This window comes from Cetorhinus maximus, chromosome 14 (genome assembly GCF_964194155.1).
Source record: "Cetorhinus maximus chromosome 14, sCetMax3.hap1.1, whole genome shotgun sequence".
Lineage (NCBI taxonomy): Eukaryota > Metazoa > Chordata > Chondrichthyes > Lamniformes > Cetorhinidae > Cetorhinus > Cetorhinus maximus.
The window spans coordinates 47,000,887-47,025,373 of NC_135892.1; the positions used below are offsets into that span (position 1 = coordinate 47,000,887).

At 45.8% G+C, this 24,487-nt stretch overlaps 1 protein-coding gene across 1 annotated transcript in view; it reads left to right on the forward strand.

The window, feature by feature from the left end:
- LOC144690122 (ribosomal protein S6 kinase alpha-2) overlaps positions 1-24,487 on the forward strand; it is a 435,548-nt gene that overhangs the window by 237,362 nt on the left and 173,699 nt on the right. The gene's annotated exons all lie outside the window — the stretch shown is intronic.

The following is a 24,487-nucleotide window of genomic DNA, read 5'->3' on the forward strand; positions in this document are numbered from 1 at the left end:
TAGATCTTGTACACCTCTCCCGACCCTCCCCCTCGCTGCTTCCCTCCTCGACTCTCCCCCTCGCTGCTTCCCTCCCGACCCTCCCCCTCGCTGCTTCCCTCCCGACCCTCCCCCTCGCTGCTTCCCTCCCGACCCTCCCCCTCGCTGCTTCCCTCCTCGACCCTCCCCCTTGCTGGTTCCCCCTCTGTCGCCACTTCCCTCCCTGATCCTCACCCTCACCACTTCCCTCCCCGACCCTCCCCCTCACCATTTCCCTTTCCTGAACCCTCTCACTTGCTGCATCCCTCCCCCTGACACTCCCTCTCGGCACTTCCCTCCCCCGACCCACCCTCTTGCCGCTTCCCTCCCCGACCCTCCCTCTCGCCATGTTCCCTCCCCCTGACCCTCCCACTCGCCGCTTCCCACGCGCTGCCCCAATCCCTCCCTTCCTCTTGGTCTTTTGCTCACTTTCTCCCTCTCGCCCACCTCTCTCAACCCTGAGGGTTCAGGAGAGGGAAATTGTGAATGGGAGGTTCAGAGAGAGAATGAGTGAGCGGGAGGGAAGTGGCGAGTGTGGAAGTGGCAATTGGATGTAACTGGAAATGCTGCTGTGTATTTCTTCTGGGATCTTCTGATCTCAGCTGTCACAGAAAAGCGCAGCACAGTGTCCCCTTGGAAACTCTGTTGGAGTGGATTAGAGTCTGGGGAAGGTGGGACATGGCCCCTTTTTAATGGCACTAGCTGCCATATTTTGTATCTTAAGTTTAAACATCCAGTTGTTGAATGTGGGTCAGTGGATGGGTGAGGAGGGTAGATTGGTAAGTGGATGAGTTGGTGGGTGTGGTTGGTAGGTTGGTGGGTGTGGTTGGTAGGTTGGTGGATAAGGTGGGTAGGTTGGTGAGGTGAGTAGGTTAGTAAGTGGGTGGGTTGATGGGTGAGTTGAGTAGGTTGGTAAGTAGATAGATTGGTGAGTGGGCGGGTGAGGTGGGTAGGTGGGTGAGTGGGTAGGTAAGTGAATAGCCGGGTAGTCAGGCAGGTAGTGGGGTAAGGTCAAGAGGATGGGGACTGGTTAATTGGGTGGTCAGGGGGCGGGGTAGTTGAGTTCAATTGGTGAGTAGTTGGGTTCGGTTGAGGGCGGGGGTGGGTAGTCGGGTGGTTGGGTTGGGGGGTTAGTTGGGTGGTCAGGGGGGATAGTTGGGTTGAGTCTTTGGGGGCGGGAGTCAGGTGGTTTGGGATAGTTGGATCTGAGGGATAGTTGGGTAGTCAGATCGGAGATGTAGTCAGTTCTAGGGTTGTCAGGTTTCAGGGGAGTGGCCAGAGAAGCGGTGATTGCAGGAGTCGGTTGTGGAGTTAATAAGGTGTCAGACAAGGTTCGAATCTGTCGAACATTTCCTGGGTAACTATTCAGGAAAGTTGCATGGAACTGTCTGAAGTGTCCGACTCTAACTGGACACAAGTCAACAGTGTGATGGAATACTCTCCACTTGCCTGGATAAGTGCAGCTCTATCAACAATCAAGAAATTCAACACCGTCCGGCAGAAAACGATCCACTTGATTAGCACCCCAACCACTTCTTTAAACATTCATTCTCTGCATCACCAGCACACAGTAGCAGCAGTGTGTACCATCTACAAGACGCACTGTAGTAACTTACCAAAGCTCCTTCGACAGCACCTGCCAAACCCGCAACATCTAGGCCAGGGGTGGGGATCCCCCCGGTCCAGGAGCTGGATCTGGCCTGTTGCACTTTATCGTCTGGCCCGTGGTGAGATTTGAAAAAAAAAATCGTGAGCATATGATGCATATGTCTCCACCACTTTAGGCCTCACACTTCCCAGCCCATTTCCCAAGAGCTGTCGAAATCCAGTCCATCCACTTCAAATCTTGGAAACCAAGGAGAACCAGAACATGAAAGTCCGAATGGGAAGAGGCTGCTGGAGCTCCAGCCTTTGAGTGGATTGAAGGAACACAGTGACAAGCCCTGGCCAGTGAGGACTTTCCCCATTCCGCGCACACCATTCGCACCATTTTAGAAGCAGCTCCCACTCGCCAGACACAACAAAGCTCAGCCTCGTGGGGACTGAGTTCATTTTCTGGCTGTGCTTCTCTTGAACAGCACTATTGATCTTGGATGGTTGATTTCTGCATAATTGTGGAGGGCAGGCAACTTGCTGTATTCTCCCTTTGACAAAGCAAAAGTCGGCAGAATCGAGATTAGTGCAAATCCCTCAGGGAGTGTGAGAGTAGCCTGCCAGGAGTGTTGGGCAATCCTCATTACAGAAGGTATTTTTTTTTAGGTGGAATTTCTTAAATATCCCTCTGCTTCCTTCCAGCTATTTTGACCTGACATTTTTCTGGAATCCTTTGTTCTCACATGATACACGTGCTTGGGGTTATGTTGCACATGGTGTTCTCAGTTTTTTTAAAAACATGGCTACCGCAAACAAAAGAAGTTTGTTTGCATCTTTAATGAGAAATGGACAAACAATTATTTTTTTCTGGAGGTGAAAGGCAAACCCCTGTGCCTGACTTGTGGGGAAACGATTTCTGTCATGAAAAAAGTCAATGTAGGAAGACACTACAGTACGAAGCACATCAAATATGAAGAATTTCAAGGACAAATACGAGCGGCAAAATTAAAAAACTTAAAAAGAATGTGAAGGTGATGGGCAGTGTTACAAAACCAGATATATGGTGAGTGTTGCAAAAATACTTATGTCTCATTCAGAAGGAGAGTTTGTAATGGAGTGCATCGTTACAACCGCAGCTTCACTGGCTCCAGAGAAAATCAAATTATTTGAGAATGTGAGCTTATCTCACTTTTATGTTTTTGGTTATCAGGTTCGCTTTGTCCAGCGAACATGAGCTGTGCCTTTGATATTAACACATTAGTTGGTGCTTGAAACAATAGAGCCACAGAGACCGATCAACTGAACAAGCACTGGTAGTTTATTGGAACTAAGAACAGAGCACTAACACCATGTGTGCTTCTTCAATCACCTCCAGCTCTAGAGTTACCCAAGAAGCCCACGCTGTGTAGTGATTCATCAATACAGTCACATGGTCAACTAACTACATTCTCCTAAAGGTACATAGCACTCCACATTACCACACTTGCAGGACCGTGTCAGATCAAATTAATGATATGGCTGAGCTGAGTGACAACAAGTGGCTTTCATGGCTGACATTACACAGTATCTGCCTGAGCTCAATGTCAAATTGCAAGGGCCTAACCAGCTTCTTACTTCTCTTCTTTCAAATGTGAAATCATTTGAAGCCAAATTAAAGCTGTGGCAAATGCAACTGGTGAAGGGCACACGGTGCATTTTCCTACTCTTTAGAAACAAAAACCTGCTGCAACAATGGAGTGCCCCAGGGAGTGAGCAAATTTACTTCAGAACTTTTGTGAGTGAACTCAAGACCTAAAAGTGAAGGAACTGGAATTAAACATTTTTGCCAAACCGCCCAATATTGAAGCAGTTGATGTGACTGAAGACCTTCAACACGAAGTTATATAACTGTAAAGCGATATCGAACTTAAGGCTAAATACAATAACCTGTGTCTGCTGGAATTCTACAGACTCTGTGTAGGTGCCGATGAATTTCCAAACTTGAGGAGCCACGCTGGAAATTGCATTGCTCTTTGGAACTACATACTGCTGTGAGCAGTTTATTTCTAAACTTTCTCTCACAAAGAACCATCTGCGTGCCAGATTAACAGACGTGAATTTGGAAAACCAGTTGCGAGTAGCATTGCCAGCAGACATAACAAGGCTCATTAAGGAAAAGCAAACTCAGTCATCACATTAAAGCAGCGGCTGAGTTGAACATTTCTGTATTCTCTCTAAAAAAAAATTTTTTATGTGTGCGTGGCCCGTGACAGATTTTGCCTATGTGTGTGCGTCCCGTGACTGATTTTGCCTATGTGTGTGTGGCCCGTGACTGATTTTGCCTATGTGTGAGTGGCCCTTGATAAGAAACAGATTCCCCCCCCCCGCTGACCTAATGGAAAAGGGTGGCAGATGCATGGGAACGTCACCACCTGCAAGTTCCCTTCCAAGCCACACACCATCCTGACTTGGAACAATATCGCTGTTCCTTCACTTTCATTCCTCACTGTTGCTGGGTCAACATCCTGGAACTCCCTAACAGCACTGTGGATGTTCTACAACACATGGGCTGCATCAGTTCAAGAAGGCAGCTCATCACCACCTCCTCAAGGATACTTAGCGATGGGCAATAAATGCTGGCTGAGCCAGTGACATCCACATCCCATGAAAGCATAAATCTAACGGTCAGAGACACTTGTGGAGGGTCCTGGAAATCAGAGGAATTGCCCATTGGAAGTATAAGGTTCCCGGGCAATTCCCATGTAGGTCCATGTGTCAGGATTTCCACAGGGTCCTGGCATATAACTTCAGTCATACTTCCAGTCCCTGACAATCCGGAGAATTGAAGATTTGGGCCTAAGAGTTAGTGAATTATTAAGAGCAAGTCATTAAGAGTTAGTAAGAGCATTTTTGCCTTCAAGTTGGGTTCAAGGCAGCCAGTAGTTTTATAATGTAAAAATTTCAGATCAGGAACTTAACCCACCTTATTACATGTTTTATTAAGGGAAAGCGATTTTTGTTTAGAACGTTTTTGTTTCACGCCATTTTTTCCTGTATTACATGCGCCAACTGTATTGAATGCTTAATTGCAGAGGTCACTTTGGTGATTTTATACAAATGCATTCACCACAGTCTTGACAGTAATAGAAGGTAAACAAAGGGAAAGCCAATGTTTCTACCCACTTGAAGTCTCATAATTCCACCTATTTGAAGTGGCCTGGAAGAATTTGCATTTCACTACAGATCATTAAAAATACCATAATTATCAGGCCCCTCGTTGCAGTGACTGAACTGTTCTGCATTATAATGTGTACATGATTCCTTGTCACAAAAACATTTACAGACCTTTTTGTCTTCATCCACGCTTATCTGTGAAAAGCCTTCTATAATGGTCAACATCTACTATAATTTTTTTGTGGCAAAATAGTAAAAATGCTTTTAAGCATGTTATTTTGCTGGATTCTTTATTCTTTCTTAGCAATGCCTCACTCGCTAAACATGGGTATTTTTGTTTTTGTTTTGGATTTCCAGCATCCGCAGTGTTTTGCTTTTATTTTTATTATATGGGAGGAAAGATCCTAAAATCAGTGCTCCTCCATGTTGAACATCACTTGGAGGAAACACTGAGGGTGGCAAGGGCGCAGAATGTACTCTGGGTGGGGGACTTCAATGGCCATCACCAAGAGTGGCTCGGTAGCATCACGACTGACCGAGCTGGCCAAGTCCTAAATGATACAGCTGCTAGACTGGGTCTGCGGCAGGTGGTGAGAGAACCAGCAAGAGGGAAAAACATGCTTGACTTCATCCTCACCAACCTGCCTGCTGCAGAAGCTACAACACTGGCATCTACCCAGCTATGTGGAAAATTGCCTAGATATGTCTTGTATACAAAAAGCAGGACAAATCCAATTACCACCCCATCAGTCTACTCTCGATCATCAGTAAAATAATGGAAGGGGTCATCATCAGTGCTATCAAGCGGCACTTGCTTAACAATAACCTGCTCACTGATGCCCATTTTGGGTTCTGCCAGGGCCACTCAGCTCCATACCTCATTACAGCCTTGGTTCAAACATGGACAAAAGAGCTGAACTGCAGAGGTGAGGTGAGAGTGACTGCCCTTGACATCAAGGCCGCATTTGACAGAGTGTAGCATCAAGGAGCCCTAGCAAAACTGGAGTCAATGGGAATCAGGGGGAAACTCTCCGCTGGTTGGAGTCATAACTAGCACAAAGGAAGATGGTTGTGGTTGTTGGAGGTCAGTCATCTGAGCTCCAGGGCATCACTGCAGGAGTTCCTCAGGGTAGTGTCCTAGGCCCAACCATTTTCAGTTGTTTCATCAATGACCGTCTCTCCATCATAACGTCAGAAGTGGGGATGTTTGCTGATGATTGCACAATGTTCAGCACCATTCGTGACTCCTCAGATACTGAAGTAGTCCATGCAGCAAGACCTGAACAATATCCAGGTTTGGGCTGACAAGTGGCAAGTAACATTCGGAACACACAAGGGTCAGGCAATGACCATCTCCAACAAGAGAGAATCCAACCATCGCCCCTTGATGTTCAATGACATAAGCATTACTGAATCCCCCACTATCAACATCTTGGGGGTTACCATTGACCAAAAACTGAACTCGACTAGCCATATAAATACTGTGGCTACAAAAGCAGGTCAGAGGCTAGGAATCCTGCGGTGAGTAACTCACCTCCTGACTCCCCAAAGCCTGTTCATCATCTACAAGGCACAAGTCAGGAGTGTGATGGAATACTCTCCACTTGCCTGGATGAATACAGCTCCCACAATACTCAAGAAGCTGGCCACCATCCAGGACAAAGCAGTCTACTTGATTGGCACCACATCCACAAACATTCACTCCCTCCACCACTGACACACAGTAGCAGCAGTGTGTACCATCTACAAGATGCACTTCAGGAATTCACCAAGGCTCCTTTGACAGCACCTTCCAAACCCACGACCACTACCATCTAGAAGGACAAGGGCAGCAGATAGATGGGAACACCACCACCTGGAAGTTTCCCTCCAAGTCACTCACCATCCTGACTTGGAAATATATCGCCGTTCCTTCACTGTCGCTAGGTCAATATCCTGGAACCCCCTCCCTAACAGCACAGTGGGTGCACCTACGCCACATAGGCTGCAGCGATTCAAGAAGGCAGCTCACCACCACCTTCTCAAGGGCATCTAGGGATGCGCAATAAATAGTGGCCCAGCCAGCGAAGCCCACATCCCGTGAATGAATTAAAAGTTAATCTGTCTGGTATATTCACATCAACTAGTCACAGTTCTACCCCATTTCCTTGCTAAGCAGTCATTTTATAAGCCACTACACGGCAGATCCCATACTATAGCTAATGTATCAAACATCAGTTTACTATCTCTTCCAAGTGGTATGCTTTAGAAATGAGATATAGAAAATATAACAGTGAAGTGAGCCAGGCCCCAGGTACAGGAGTGTAGATAATAAATTTTTTTCTTATACACAAATGTACAACCATATGAATTAGGAGCAGAAGAAGACCATACAACTCCTTGAGCCTGCTCCGCCATTCAATAAGAACATAGCTGTTATGACACAGCAGTTGGTAAAGACTGAGTTGTTTAAATACCAGGGGGAAACTTGAACAAATATCATAACCTGTATTTGCAATTGATATGTTTGAGGTGTAAATTTTCCATTGTACTACTAGGGCCTGAATCTTCTGGTCAGCATGCGGGGGTGGGTCCCGCTCGCCAAAGTGTAAAATGACGCACGGTGACGCCGGGTGTGCATTCTGACATCATTGCACATCATTCAGATCTTCGGTTCACCGGGGGCACACTGGAGTTGGCTGCACTGAACTGTTAGAGGTCTATTAAGGCCATTTAAATATCAATTAAAAGAATTAACAGAGCTGCCCGTCCAACTTTAAGGTTGGCGGGCAGGCGAAGAGCCCAGGCGGCCTTCGCATTTATCATGAAACCTCATCGACGGGCGGGATGAGGTTTCATGAAGGTTTTGAAACTTTAATAACATTTTTAAATAAAATTCATAGACATGTCCCAGCTCATGTCACTGTCACATGAGGGGACATGTCCGAATAATTTTCTAAAATCTTTTATTAACTTTTTGACAATGAAATTAAACCCTCTGAGGCAGCTCTGTGCCTCAGGCAGATTCCTGTGCTCTTTTGCGCGTATGCGTGAAAGAGCGCAGGCCCCGACTCAGCCTCCTCCCCCGCCCGCACAGGGAGCGCTCAGTGCTTCTGGGTGTGTGTCACGCTGGGCAGGCCTTAATTGGCCCGCCCACATAAAATGGCAGCATGCAGCTGATCGCGGGCGGCGATTGGCTTAATGCCCGCATGCGCCTGCGCCCACTCAGCCTCACCAACAGGGAGGAAGTTCTCCCCTAGGTTTTCTTAATTTTACCTCTCCTAACAATAATCCTTTCATTCCACCAATATAATTCATAATAGTAATATTAGTAACATTGCTTGGTGTTTCCTAGCTAGGTGCAAGATTTTACCCACTCTTTTGAATGGTTTATTCAACAAATGCAAATTGCACTTTACCTTCTACTCCTTACGTTTATCCAATTAACATCTCAAACTATCATACATCAAAGCACCCAGACTAGCTGGCTTTAATCCAATTAAGACACACACAGACACATACACAAACACAGACCCTACTACAATTGCAATTTAAAAAATAATTTCCAATAACATTATAGACATTAATACCTCTTCATGACAATGGCTGATCTGATTGTAACCTCAGCTCCACATTCCTGCCTACCTCTGATAACCTTTCACCCCTTTGCTCATCAAGAATCTATCTACCTCTGCCTTTAAAACATTCAAAGACTCTGCTTCCACGTCCTTTTGAGGAAGAGAGTTCCAAAAAACCACAACCCTCTGGGAGAAAATAAATTCTCCTCATCTCTGACCTAAATGGGTGGCTCCTTATTTTTAAACAGTGGCTCCTAGTATGAGATTCTCCCGCAAAAGGAAACATCCTCTCCACATCGACCTTGTCAAGACCCCTCAGGATCTTATATGTTTCAATATAGTCACTTCTTACACTTCTAAACTCCAGCGGGTACAAGCCTAGCCTGTCCAACCTTTCCTCACAAGAAACCGGCCCAATCCAGGTATTTGTTCAGTAAACCTTCTCTGAACTGCTTCCAAAGCATTTACATCCTTCCTTAAATAAGGAAACCAATACTGTACACAATACTCCAGATGTGGTCTCACCAATGCCCTGTATAATTGAAGCATAACCTCCCTACTTTTATATTCAGTTCCCCTTGCAATAAATGATAACATTCTATTAGCTTTCCTTGCTGTACCTGCATACTAACCTTTTGTGATTCATGCACTAGGACAGCTAGATTCCTCTGAATCTCAGAACTTGACAATCTCTCACCATGTAGATAGTATGCTTATTTTTCCTTTTTCCTGCCAAAATGGACAATTTCACATATTCCCATATTATACTCCATTTGCTAGATCTTTTCTCACTCATTTAACCTATCCATATCACTTTGTGGCTTCCTTATGTCCTTTTCACATCTTACTATTCTACCTATCTTTGTGTCATCAGCAAATTAGCAACCATACCTTCTAGTGAATTTTGGAAAATTAAAACCAACACGTCAACTATCTCACTAGCCACTTCTTTTAAGATCCTAGGATGAAGTCCATCAGGATCCAAGGACTTGTTAGCCCGCAGCCCCAACAATTTTCTCAATCCCACTTCCCTGGTGATTATAATTTTCTCAAGTTCCTCCCTTCCATTTCCTTATTTACAGCTATTTCTGGGATGATATTTGCATCCTACATAGTGAAGACCAATGAAAAATACTAGTTCAATTCATCTGCCTTCTCTTTATTTTCCTTTATTAATTCCCCAGACTCACTTTCTATAGGGCCAGCGCTCATTTTGTTAACTTTTCTTTTAAAAATATCTATAGAAACTCTTACTATCTGTCTTTATATTTCTAACTAGCCTTCTCTTGTACTCTAATGTTTCTTTCCTTATCAATCTTTTAGTCATCTTTGCTGTTTTTTATATTCTGTCCAATCTTCTGATTTGCCACCTATCTGTGCAATTATATGCTTTCTCTTTTGAAAGGTCCGAGGAATACTGTGGTACAAAATTTCAGCTCTCGGAGTCCAGATGCAATATTCAAGTGGTTCCTTTATTATGCATGTGGGGAGCAAACGCTGGGCAATCCAGGTGCTTCTCCACCGAGGTTCAAATGAGCACAGTTTATATATTTTTTACTGTCAGTTACAATTTAATGGTATCAGTTAGACAAAGGCCACAGCACAATGACCCCCTGGTGGGCTGATAATTGTGTACTTGTACAGTAATTGCAGTGCAGAGACTGGGCGTTGTCCTTTTGTAGACAGCAAAGAATGTATGTTTGTTCTAAACAAAAGGTTTACGGGTGCTTACTGGATGTGGTTCAAGGCTATCAGACGGTGTTAAATGGCCTTTACCATTCCTTGATTGAGTCATCCCGTGTCCCCGCCCATGTGTGTCTCCCATTTCCTAATTTGCAAATTTACAGCTGAGCCCTTTGTGCAAGTTTTTAGCTTTCATGTAAGGCTTTTATTGTCTGTGTATGCTTTGGCACCCTAGCTGCTGGTCCTGGCTGGCACTTTGAAATAAATCCAAATTTTCTGCATCTTCACTTTAAGTTTGATACTATCTTTAACTTTTTTAGTTCACCACAGATAGTCCTTGCCTTGGAATTTTTTTTCTTGTTGGAATGTATCTATTCTGTGTATTCTGAAGTATTGCCTTAAATGTCCACCACTGCATCTCTATTGGTCTATCCCTTAACCTAATTTGCCAGTTCACTTTAGCTAGCTGTGCTTTCATGCCCTCATAATTGTCTTTATTTAAGTTTAAAATACTGGTCTTGGATCTACTCTTCTCTCCCTCAAACTGAATGTAAAATTCAATCTTATTATGCTTGCTGCTACCTAGAGCTGCCTTCAGTATGAGGTCATTAAGTAATCCTATTTCATTGCACAATACCAGGTCCAGTTTAGCCTGCTCTCTGGTTGGTGCCAGAACGTGCTATTCTAAGAAACTATCCGGAAAACATTCTATGAATTCCTCATCTAGGCTACCTTTGCCCATCTGATTTTCCCAGTCTATATGCAGATTAAAATTCTCTATGACTATCAGCATACCTTTCTGAAAAGCACCCATTATATCTTCCTTTGTACCCCGCCCTACTGTATGGTTACTGTCAGGGGGCCTGTACACCATTCCCAGAAGTGACTTGCCTTTATCATTTTTCATCTCTACCCAAACCATTTCTACATCCTGGTTTCCTAAAATTAGATCATGCCTCTCTAATACCATCATTAATTAACAAAGCCACCCTTCCACCATTTCCTTGCTCCCTGTCCTTCCTGGAAGTCACCTGCCCTTAAATATTCAGGTCCCAATCTATCTCATTCTGCAGCCATGTCTCTCAATGGCTATCAGATCATAATTATTTATTTCTGTTCACGCTCTCAGTTCATCTGTTTTGTTTTGAATGCTACATGCATTCAGATGCAGAGACTTTAGTTTTGTCCTTTTATTATTTTTGTAACTTCTAGCCTTATCTGCTGATTTACTCTTAAATTTTTATTCTCTGTACCTTCTAGTCACGGTCTGTTTATAATTTTCCACATTAATACTTTTCTCTCTTGCCTAATCTCTACTCTTTGATTTTCTGAAAAGCAGCTACTTTTAGGTAAATCTGTGTCAGAGCAGTGGGACTCATTCAAGAAGGAAATAGGGAGAGTACAGGGCCAACATATTCCAGTAAAATTAAAGGGTGGGACCAACAAATCCAGGGAACCCAGGATGTCGAGGGATATACAGGATTGGATAAAGAGAAAAAGGGAGGCTTATGGCAGGTACCGAGGACTCAAAATAGCGGAAGCCCTAGAGGAGTATAGAATGTGTAGGGGGGAACTTAAAAAGGAAATTAGGAGAGCAAAAAACAGGCATGAAAAAACATTGGCAGGTAAAATAAAGGAAAATTCAAAGTTATTTTACAAGTACATTAAGAGTAAGAGGACAACTAGGGAAAGAGTGGGGCCCATTAAGGACCATAGTGGTAATTTGTGTGTGGAGCCGGAAGATGTAGGTAGGGTTCTAAATGAATACTTTGTGCCGGTGTTCACAAGTGAGACGGAAAACGTGGGTATGGAAATCAGGCAGAAGGACTGTGATACAATGAAAGAAATTAGCATTGAAAGGGAAGAGGTTCTGGCAGGCTTAAAAATAGATAAATCTCCAGGCCCGGATGAAATGTATCCTCAGCTGTTGAGTGAGGCAAGGGTTGAGATAGCAGGGGCGCTGGCAATAATTTTCAATACCTCTCTGGCCACAGGAGAGGTGCCAGAGGACTGAAGGACAGCCAGTTGATCAGTAAGTTCGCAGATGACACGAAAATTGGTGGGGTGGTAAATAGTGAGGAGGATAGCCTTAGATTACAGGAGGATAGAGACGGGCTGGTCAGATGGGCTGATCAGTGGCAAATGGAATTTAATCCGAATAAGTGTGAAGTGTTGCACTTGGGCAGGACAAACAATGCACAGGAATACACGATGAATGGTAGGACCCTGGGAAGTACCGAGGATCAGAGGGACCTTGGTGTGCATGTCCACCGGTCCCTTAAGGTAGCAGGACAGGTAGATAAGGTGGTTAAGAAGGCATATGGAATACTTGCCTTTATTAGCCGAGGCATAGAATATAAGAGCAGGGAGGTTATGCTGGAACTATATAAAACGCTGGTTAGGCCACAGCTAGAGTAGTTCTGGAATCCGCATTATAGGAAGGATGTGATTGCACTAGAGAGAGTACAGAGGAGAGTTACCAGGATGTTGCCTGGACTGGAGAGTTTTAGCTATGAGGGGAGATTTGATAGACTGGGGTTATTTTCCCTGGAGCAGAGGAGATTGAGGGGGGACATGATTGAGGTGTATAAAATTATGAGGGGCATAGATAGGGTAGATAGGAAGGAACTTTTCTCCTTGGTGGAGGGATCAATAACCAGGGGGCATAGATTTAAAGTAAGGGGCAGGAGGTTTAGAGGGGATGTGAGGAAGAATTTTTTCACTCAGAGGGTGGTGGGAATCTGGAACTCACTGACTGAAAGGGTGTTAGAGGCAGAAACCCTCATAACATTTAAGAAGTATTTGGATGTGCACTTGCAATGCCATGGCATACAAGGCTATGGGCTGGAAAATGGGATTAGAATAGTTAAGCGCTTGTTTGGCTGGTGCAGACTCGATGGACCAAAGGGCCTTTTTCTGTGCTGTAGACCTCTATGACTCTATGGGAAGAATCTTCCCCCTGTTGGGGGGGAAGTGCAGGAGCAGGTGCGTGCAGGCGTGCCTCCAACCAGCGCCCTCGATCGGGGGCATGACCCCATTTTACATGGCCAGGCCAATTAAGGCCCTCCCAGCACAATGTCCGCCAGGAAGCACTATGTGCTCCCTGTCCGGGCAGTGGGGTGTTCCCTAAGCCGGGAGTGTGCTCTTTCGCGCATGCGTGTGAAAGAGCGCACTCATCTCCCTGAGGCTAAGCGCTACCTCAAGGAGATCGGCGCCAAATTCAAAAATGGTCAATGGACAAAAATAACATTTCCCTGACATTTCCCCTCATGTGACACTGTCACATTAACACTTTACAAAAACAACTGAAATACTGCCGATGCTGGAAATCTGAAACAAAAACAGAAAACGCTAGAAATTCTCAGTAGTCAGGCAGCATCTGTGGAGAGAGGAACAGGTTTCAGGTCTGTGGACTTTCATCAGAATGCCTTAAGCCCTGAGTCTGCTTTTGTTTATATTACGAGTTGGTGTGAGGCCACAGTAGCGAATGCATCCTTTTACAATTCTGACTAAAATTCACAATTTCAGCTTCCCTATTCTACCAAATTTTGAACCGTTGAGTACATAATTTAACTTTCCTACCATGAAAGAAGAAAAAGACTTGCATTTATGTAACATCTTACATGACCTCAGGGTGCCCCAAAGCACTTTACAATCAACAGAGGACTTTTGAAGTCCCAGAAGGAAAAAAAACAGTAAAAACTGGGAAATCAGAATATTGGTCTGAACTGGTCTTGTATACCTTAAAATGGAACACCAGTAAAAGCTGGAAAGTAAGAGTACTGGTTCAAACTGGTTTTTCTTTAGCTACTGTTTTAATTTTTGGAGACACACAGCAATCTCCCTCAAGCATCAATGTGATAATGGCCAGATAATTTGCTCTTATGATGTTGAGGTATAAATATTGGCCAGCTTGCCGAGGATAAGACCCCTATTCTTAGGGAGTTTAGATAGAGCCTTGATTTACAAAGATGGTATTTTGAGAGTGCAGCACTCCCTCGGTACTGCATTAGATTGTCAATGCCCAGTTAAAGCTTATTAAGATATAAAATATATTTAGACCAGCAATGCACACATTCCCGAACACTCCTGGACTCGTCCCTTGGTCAGGCACCTCAATCCCAATTGTTCACTTGTTAGACAATCCCACCTTTTACCTAATTCCTTCGTGGCAGAGTTTACTGCTGACAATGCCTAGGAAGAGCAGAGAAGTAACTACAGGGATTACTGATGGGAACTAGGCCATTCTCCATTGATGTTCATTTTACTTTCCCCAGATTTATCGCGTTAAAACAACAGGCCAAAAGCAGGTCATGAATTTAATAAACTGGAAATAAACTTTGACCAATATATGAATGCTCTGGCAGTATAGCAATATTTTCAGGTGGAGATATCCCTGAAACTGATACTAAGTCTGTGCTATGTAAAAAAGCAAAATTCAATTACTTTATCCGTACCTCCAAATCAACTCTTTTCAGTGGATAAGTGATTCGATATTTCAAAGGTGTTATTAATGGAGGAAGGGAGTTACCACGTAGAGATATGTAGCTTGATTTGTGTAGTGCTAATCAGCCTTATTACCAGCACTGTGGGTTTACCTACACCTCATGGACTGCAGTGGTTCAAGAAGGCAGCTTACCACCACCTTCTCAAGGGCAACTAGGGATGGGCAATAAATGCTGGCCCAGCCAGCGAAGCCCACATCCCGTGAATGAATTAAAAAATACTAAAACTAGTAGTGTATAAATGTTAGCCAGTGAAGAATTAGGGACCAATTCGCTGGGGCTATTCCCAATAAGTGGTGGTGAATGCAAGACATTTGGTCAGTCCCCAACCCACATATCAGAATAATCCATTTCTCCACAGAGTCTAAATATTTTATTCTTGTTCAATTTGCACCATTCCCTCATTTTTGCACTTTATTGTTGCATCTCTGAAAAAAGCAAGACAACATTGAGTAATTGTTGGTGGAAGTCACATTGCTCCTTATAGCTGTCATTATCAAAATTCTTGGCTGAATATTTTAAGCAGAAGAGATAATTACATTCTGTAACCAAGTAGTATGTCTCAGCTTTTATTGCTAGGAATTTGATGACAATTATACCAACGTAAAATAGCTAACAGATGACTGTGCCACAGAGCTAATCTTAAACAAGCCCTAATTGTGAAGGATAACTTTTACACACTGTATTGAATGAAACTGATATTTTACAAACACACTAGGATCAATTGTCTCTCATCCTTTCTTCCTGCCATGTAACGCTGTTGTGACAGCTTTCTGTGGTTGAGCTTAAATTACAATACCCGAGGGCAGTAGTGAAAGAAACTAACTAAAACATGAAATTTGATGGAGGTAGTCGTGAAAAGAGATGGGAATAACACGTTTATAAATATTTCAAATTATAACTAACTGGGACAATTGTATAGGCCAATCAGTAACAAAATTATATGATTCAGGGAACTACTGTTTGAACAGTACTGTCTTGGTTATGTGAACTTCTTATATTGTATCAGTTTTGCAAGATAAAGTAATGCAGTATTGATAATCCATGTGCTAAATTCCATTGCATTCCTATAGTTTTAGTTCAGCTTTACTTAAATGGTGATTGGGCTGGTGATGAGAAACAGGTTAGGCCCTATATTTTCCACTCCCAGTTCTGAAAAAGTGGGAACATTGTGCTGTGAGTCACCGACCAGAATCGCTGAAGGGCAAACATGCTAGATTGAGGTGGCCCTCAATCTGGAGTGAGCATTTTGGTCAGGATTTGTAAAAGGTGGAGGTGACGTGAGCAGGAAGCAGTGCAACTCAGCGGGTCTTAAAGGGCTACACAACATAATTAAAGGGATGTGTCATTTTAAATGTAAGCGACCACACGAAAGGATAAATTCCTTTTCAGCATTTTGAAAGACTGTAAGAGGCAAAAGAAGCAGCTAGCCGAAGTCGCTAGGTGAGAAAAACAAATAAAGAGGCACTGCACCCAAATGCCTTTTTGAAGGCTGGTTAAGTGAAAGTGCTAATGCTAATGCAAGGAGACGAGTGGAAGGAGAGCTACTCTATCTGGGAACCAGGGCACTTTTCGCAGATGACAATAGTGTAGTACACCTTACAAAGGGAGGCAGCTGGGGTTAGGTAGATGGCCCAAATATACCTGCCACCACAAGTGTTGCTTGTCAACCTGCAAACATTTACTATAGCACCATGCCAAGCCATCACACAATCTTACATGTCTTTCAATGTTTATCATGCATACTCATATTCCATACATAAGAGCTATGACAGCACAGAAGAAGGCCATTCAGCCCATCAAGTTCATGTTGGCTCTCTGTAGAGCATTTCAATCAGTCCCATTCTCTGGCTCTGTCCCCACCACTCTGCAAATTTACTTCCTTCAAACACCCATCCAATTTCCTTTAGAAATCATTGATTGTCTCCACTTCCACCGCCCTTGTAGGCAGTGAGTTCCAAGTGATTACTGTACACTGCATGAAAAGTTCTTCCTCACAACATACCTGTATCTCCTGCCCAAAATTTTAAATCTGTAAATAGGAACGGGTAATTAAACAGGAAATTAAATAGGTAATAGGAACAGCATTTCTTTGGCTACCTCATCTAAACATGTCAAACTCATAGGCCGGGATTTTCCAGCCCCGTTATGGGTGGGACCCGCTGCGGGCGAGGCAGCACCCCAGCCAGACGTCCATTGACTTGCGGCGGGATTGGAAGATCGCGGAGGTGGGCAGGTGCGGAAAATCCCGCCAATATATACCTCCATCAAATCTCCCCTCAATCTTTTGTTCCAAGATCATAACCCCAGCTTCTCCAACCTAACCCTGCAGATAAGATCCCTCGTTCCTGGAACCATTCTTGTAAATCTCCACTCACCCTCCCAAGGACCCTCATATCCTTCCTAAATTGCGGTGAACAGAATTGGATGCAATACTCTTGTTATGGACTTCCCCTCCTTACCCTTTACTCTAACACCCCAATCAATATTTGGGTCATTTAAAGTCACCTATTTTACCACCCTATAGTTATTGCAGAGGTCTTGTGGTGCAATGGGTAGTTAAGACATTAAGTGTTAGGAACTAGAGATAGCTTTAATTAACTTATATTTGTATTTCTGGGTGTTAGGCACAAGATGTAGCTTTAAGTTTAATTTATGTTTGTTTTTATTTGTGTGTTAAAAAAGGTGAAACCTGGGTTTGGTTTCAGTTTAGAGTTTTTGTGAGATGGAGCCGGCAAGTCTGGGGGCCGTTTGTATACACGCATTTATAATGAGATTGTATGGTTCTTAAATTGAAGAGATGGATTACCAAGGGGTTAGTAGTTTAGGAAAGCTGAAACAAAAAGCAACAAAACAGAAAAAAACTGTGCTGTTGCCTAGCAACAGGGAATCAGAGAGAGACCCACAGAGATACCGGGAGAGACAAGAAAAGCAGTTTTTAGTTGCAGTGGGAACATGTATGCCACAGAATGAAGACAGAAAAGGTCTAAGGGTGGAATTGTCCCAGATTTGCACTAAGTGCGGTAACAGGCGGGTAAAATGCCGGCCAAGATGACGGGTTTTCATGCCGTATCGTCCCAAACCTGCCGTATTACTTATGCATTCCCAGGAAACACGCTGTTTTCATGGTGGGCAGGGTCTCATTCGCCCGCCATGCCATCACCTCGCCGCTTCATCACGCTGGGCGCCATATTTAAAGTCCAGCCATGCACACACATCTCAGTGCTTCCAGCCCACAACTACTGTAGGGAAGATGTCCACAAAAGCAAAAAGACTGCAGCCCCCAAGTTTAGTGACGTATCACTGGAATGCCACTTGGACACCATGGAGGCCCACCGTAATGTCCTCTAACCCCGCTCTGGCCACAGGAGGGGCAGCTATATCACCATCCCAGCATGGCAGGCGGTGGCAGCAATGGTCAGCGCCAAGCGCTGCAAAAGAGGACAAGCCACCCAATGCCGCTACAGGCTGAATGGTCTTATCCATTCTGCCAGGGCAACTCACTCTTCTCACCACTCTCAACTCACACACTCACAAACCCATCACACATCCACAGGGATCTCACACCTCAAGGGACAACACCACTAACTCTCACACACACCCTCACATCTCCATTAGGCTCATATCCTCTGGAGCTCAAGTCCTCATCCTGTCCATGGCTCCACTCACCACACAAACATCCCACACGGTGCCATGTGTCCTGCTCACACTCTCTCCATCTGTTCCCATGCAAGAAAAGCTAGCTCACAGCAGCAGGGAGAGGTCGCAGACCATTAGGCCCCTTACTCACTTTGAGGAGCGTGCCATTGTGTTGACTGCTGAGGACGTGGACCGTGCCTACAACAACGGTGAGGTCGGCAGTGAACACCCACGTGAGGATCCTGCACCACATCATCCCTCTCTCAAAAGCTCATTCTCCTGCTTTTGACTCTGCTATCATGCACTAATTATCACTACTGTGGTTCACAGGGAGCTCTGCCAAATGACTGACGCCCTTAGCCAGCCAGTCCCTCAGCTCCATCCATGTCCTCATCTGCAGCCAAGACGCCTCCTTCTCCATTGAAGAGCTGGAAATGAACAGCCTGGAAAATCCATCACAGCGCTTACCCACACCCTCTATCAGCGCAGAGACACACACCTTGGTGGGACCTAGATCTAGAGCAGGCTCGGGTTCACAACCTGGTGGCCACCAAATGGACACTTGTCTGCAGCAGTAGGAGGCAGGTTCAGCTGAGCTCCCCGGCACTTGGAGGACTGCTGGGGATGAGGCATCTCTGAGGCCCGAGTGAGATGACGAACCTCTGGATTTGACCTTCCAACTCATCCTGGAGAGTCAGCAGAAGGCGTGGGAACATCACACAGAGCTGTTGGAAGCCCTCAACAGAGTGGCATGCAAGTCAGAGGAGTGTGACTGCCCGCTCTCAGATGAAGTTGTGCTCACATGTGCGTGTATGGAGGTCTCCATGTGGTGGATGGCTAATGCCATGGAGACCTTGGTCCAGCAGAATGCAGAGGTGCATGTAGACCTGCACTCCATCATAATAGTCATGGGTGAGTTCCTGCAGTGGCAACGTGAGAGGGAAACAGGGCACCTCAACACCCTTCCAGGTGCTCCTTCAACTATAGGAGTCAGGCCCGGGCCCTCGGGCACCTGAAGGGAGGAGGAGCGGCAACTGGAATCTCAGAGGCTGTCCTCTCCCTCTGAGTCCCCTTTGCCTGTGACCCCCTCAACCTCACCCTCTGTCACCGCAGAGCTAGCAGCCGGTCCACAAGTGATTCTGGAGGGAAAAGTGTGTGTGTGGCAAGGCCTTTCAGAGCCTCGTGCAAGCACTCTCCCATGCATGTGGATCCTTCACGTTTCACACTCACCTCACTGTCCTGAGCATTCTGAATGCTGCCTGCTGGGGTTTGCTTTCAGTTGTCCATCTGAGCTGACCTGCGTCTCCGCCCACCCACTGATCACACTCCCATGCAGCACCTTATCTCGCCCAACACGACATTCATTTCACTTTCGATTTAGCAAGAATGGCCTGGTTTCACTGCATTGTGCACTCACCCATCTTTTCCCCTCCCCCAGTCACCCATTTCCTCTCCCCCATCACAGTTGACCCCACTCCGTTACCTACCAGCCACAACACTTTTCCTTCAGGGATGCCCAGGTGAACGTGAATGTTCCCTTCCTTCTCAAAAATCCCACCTTCATCCACATTCACCTACCTGACTTCCTCCTTCCCACCCCCAGGGTCCGTGTCTGCCTCCAGGTCCCCACCAACCACCCTCGCCGTCCCTTTCATCGCTACCATTGAGCCCTCACCCTCCCACCCTAGCGCCTCACTCTGCTTCGGTCATTTCCACCCTTCTTCCATATCATGCCCACCCTCAATCCGTTCCCCAGGAGACAGACATGGACCTGTCCGACCCCTCCTGTGAACGTTCACCTGCACATCCGCCTCCCGCACCCCTTCCCCCCTCTGCACCCTTTCACCCCTCTGCACCCCTTCCCCCCTCCGCACTTCTTACCTCCTTCACACCAGCACCCCTTCTCCCCTTTGCACCCCCTACCCCCTGGAAGCCCTTCTCCCCAAGAATCCCTACCCCGCGGCACCCCTTCCCCCTCCCCCCGGTACCCTTTCCCCTGCCCCGTCCTCCTGTCCCCCCCATCCCCAGACTCCCCCCAGCTTAGCCCTTCCCTCTTCCTGACTCCTACCTCCACCCTTACCTCTTCCGCCACCCTTAGTCCCTCCTCCCACCTTACTCCTTCCTCTAGCCTTACCTCTCCCTCCAGCCTCACTTCTTCCTTTGGCTTTACTCCTACCCCATTCCTGACTCCTTCCTCCACTCTTCCTTCTTCCTCTGGCCTTACTCCCTCCCCTTTCCGCAATCCTTCTTTCCCCCGGACACCTTCCACTGTCCGCATTCCTTCCTCCCCCTAGACACCATCCTCTCTCTGCATTCCTTCCCCTCACCGCCCTCCTTCCTTTACACCTATCCAGCCTCCCCTTACACCTACCTCCCTAGTTGCCATCTTCTCCCCTGTTACACCCTCCCCCCTGTTCTCCCTCCCTGCCAACCTCAACCCCTCAACATCTTAATTTCCCTGCTCCCAACCTCACCCCCCCGACACCTTCATTCGTCCCCCAACCTCACCGCCCCCTCCCCGACAAGTCCTCCTCTCGCAGCCGATCCTAGCCCTTCCTCTCCTACCCTCTCAACCATCATCTGTTGTTCGCATCAATGGTGACTATCCAGCTTCCGTGAGCTGCTTCGCAGCAGAGCCTTGTCCATGGGAATCTACCCAGCATGGATGTTCCTCCAGTGGGCCATTGGTGTCGGGCTCCAGCATCTGCTCCTCGAATGCCTGTGATGTGAGGCAGGCCCTGGTGGTAAGTCCTGACTTCTGCATGTCACACTTGTCAACACGTGTTCTATACCGGCGTGTTTTCCTGCTGACGTGGGCAGATGATCCAGCAAGGGGCAGGGGGATTATTCCGTGGGGAGGCCTAATAATGATATGCTGATGTATTCCAATGAGGTTCCCAATGTCCAATGGTGGAGAACGCAACCCGGCCCTTGTGGACGATCACGAACTGGTTTCACGTTGTCAGGAAACAGATCCCGCCATATTGTCCACTCACGCCGCCAGCAGGCACAGAAAATCCCAGCCTAAGACTCTGTCCGGCTGGAAATTATGCCATTTTTTTTCTTGCAGTCTGCGTGGAAATCTTTACAACCTTTTTGTTGTCTAGTGTTAATATTAATGTTTCTTCATTAATAAATGTTTTATCTTATCATTAAAAAGTCAACAACAGACACCTGTGAATCTGTTTCAGTAAGTATCCTCCACGGGTTTTAAATTTTTTTTAAAATTATGGTGTATCAATCCAGGTTCCAGACCTGTCCAGTAATAACATCAGCTGGGATCATAACATAGCGAACTGATCTTTCTCTCAGTTGTTTCTGAGTTTTTCTTTACGCATCTGATTAAGCAGTTCAATCAGCACATTGTGTAGGAGGGAGGAGCTCAAAGCCTTGCTTCACTCTAACCACTATTGGGAGAAGCAAAAGCTGTACCATCAGAACAGCCCTTACTAAATTGGAGACAAATTCAACTTGGCTGATAGAATGAATAAAGCAATTGGAAAAGATTGGAGCTGGGGAAATGGAGGGAATGCATGAATAACATTATGGATCAGTTATTGGGACGGAATCATATGACTATAAGGGGGGCAAGGGCTGACCGGTAGCCATGAATGCTTGGAGCATAAGAAAAACAATGGATGAGAGAGAGTGAGTAGGTATTGCAGGAACTACTGAAACCCAGCCAAAGAGAATAGAATGGATAAGGAACAAATCCGCAAGACTAAATGCGCTTCTGGTAGAATAGATAAGGAGAGTGAGTAGTATGCTTCCTGGCTGGCAAAGATTTTAAGCTGACAGCCAACTTTTCAACTCTTGTCAATTTGTTAAAGTTTTATTTGAAGAATCAGCCTTTTTCACTTGCAATTGAGGTTGCCAGCATCAATGAATCAGATAATCTGAAAGGTGTTATTAGAACTTGTCAGAACCAGATTGGTTAGAAAGTGGGACTGGAATTGTTATGTTCCTTCTGTTGGGTCGCTTTGCTTGTGAACACGGTTGCACACCTATCTACTGGTGGGTGAGATGGCAAACAATATACTGCAGATGCAGAGACCAATACAAGATGAAGCACATGCTGTTTATTAACACAAGTCATGGAGCACTAACACAATATGTGCTTCTCCAACCAGACCCTATTCTAAACTACTGATTAAGATTGTAGTCTGCGATACACAGCCATTGGGGAATACAGCTGTTTTTTTATTCATTCATGGGATGTGGGCTTCGCTGGCTGGGCCAGCATTTATTGCCCATCCCTAGTTACCCTGGAGAAGGTGGTGGTGAGCTGCCTTCTTGAACCGCTGCAGTTCACCACAGAACACCACTGTAGGTACATATACAGTGTGATTAGGGAGGGAGTTCCAGGATTTTGACCCAGCGATAGTGAAGGAATGGTGATATGTTTCCAAGTCAGGATGGTGAGTGACTGGGAGGGGAACTTCCAGGTGGTGGTGTTCCCATTAATCTGCTGCCCTTGTCCTTCTAGATGGTAGTGGTCATGGGTTTGGAAGGCGTTGTCTAAGGAACCTTGATGAATCCTTGCAGTGCATCTTGTAGATGGTACACACTGCTGCTACTGTGTGTCAATGGTGGAGGGAGTGAATGTTTGTGGATGGGGTGCCAATCAAGTGGGCTGCTTCGTCCTGGATGGTGTCAAGCTTCTTGAGTATTGTGGGAGCGGCACTCATCCAGGCAGATGGGGAGTATTCCATCACACTCCTGACTTGTGCCTTGTAGATGATGAACAGCCGTTGGGGAGTCAGGAGGTGAGTTACTCATCGCAGGATTCCTAGCCTCTGACCTGCACTTGTAGCCACAGTATTTATTTGGCTAGTCCAGTTCAGTTTCTGGTCAATGGTAACCCCCCCAGATGTTGATAGTGGGGGATTCAGTGATGGTAATGCCATTGAATGTCAAGGGTCGATGGTTAGATTCTCTCTTGTTGGAGATGGTCAACATCAACGAATGTTACTTGCCACTTGTCAGCCCAAGCCTGGATATTGTCTAGGTCTTGCTGCATTTGGACATGGACTGCTTCAGTATCTGAGGAGTAGCAAATGATGCTGAACATTGTGCAATCATCAGCAAACATCCCTACTTCTGATCTTATGATGGAAGGAAGGTCATTGATAAAGCAACTGAAGACGGTTGGGCCGAGGATACTACCCTAAAGCACTCCTGTAGTGATGTTCCAGAGCTGAGATGACTGACCTCCAACAACCACAACCATCTTCTTTTGTGCTAGGTATGACTCCAACCAGTGGAGAATTTTCCCCCTGATTCCCATTAACTCCAGTTTTGCCAGAGCTCCTTGATGCCACACTCAGTCAAATGTGGTCTTGATGTCAGGGGCAGTCACTCTCACCTCACCTCAGGAGTTCAGCCGTATTGTCCATGTTTGAACCAAGGCTGTAATGAAGTCAGGAGCTGAGTGGCCCTGTCGGAATCCAAACTGGGCGTCAGTGAGCAGGTTATTGCTAAGCAAGTGCTGCTTGATAGCACTGTTGATGACCCCTTCCATTACTTTATTGATGATCAAGAGTAGACTGATGGAGTGGTAATTAGCTGGGTTAGATTTATCCTACTTTTTGTGTACAGGTCAATTTTCCACATTGCTGGATAGATGCGAGAGTTGTAGCTGTACTGGAACAGCTTGATGAGGGGCGCGACAAGTTCTGAAGAACAAGTACTACTGCCGAAATATTTTCAGGCCTCATAGCCTTTGCACTATCCAGTGCCTTCAGCCATTTCTTGATATCACGTGGAATGAATTGAATTGGCTGAAGACTGGCATCTGTGATGCTGGGGACCTCCAGAGGAGGCCGAAATGGATCATCTGCTCGGCACTTCTGGCTGAAGATTGTAGCAAATGCTTCAACCTTATCTTTTGCACAGATGTGCTGGGCTCGCCCATCATTGAGAATGGGGATATTTGTGGAGCCTCCTCCTCCAGTGAGTTGTTTGATTGTCCACCACCATTCATGACTGGATGTGGCAGGACTGCAGAGCTTAGATCTGGTCCGTTGGTTGTGGGACAGGTCAGCTCTGTCTATTACTTGCTGCTTAAGTTGCTTAGCATGCAAGTGTTATATCTTCACCAGGTTGACACCTCATTTTTAGGTATGCCTCCTGTTGCTACTGGCATGTCCTCCTGTACTCTTCATTGAACCAGGCTTGATGGTAATGGTAGAGTGGGGGTTATGCCAGGCTATGAGGTTACAGATTGTGCTCGTGTACAATTCTGCTGCTGCTGATGGCCCACAGCACCTCATGGATGCCCAGCCTTGAGTTGCTAAATCTGTTCGAAATCTATCTCATTTAGCACGGTGGTCGTGCCAC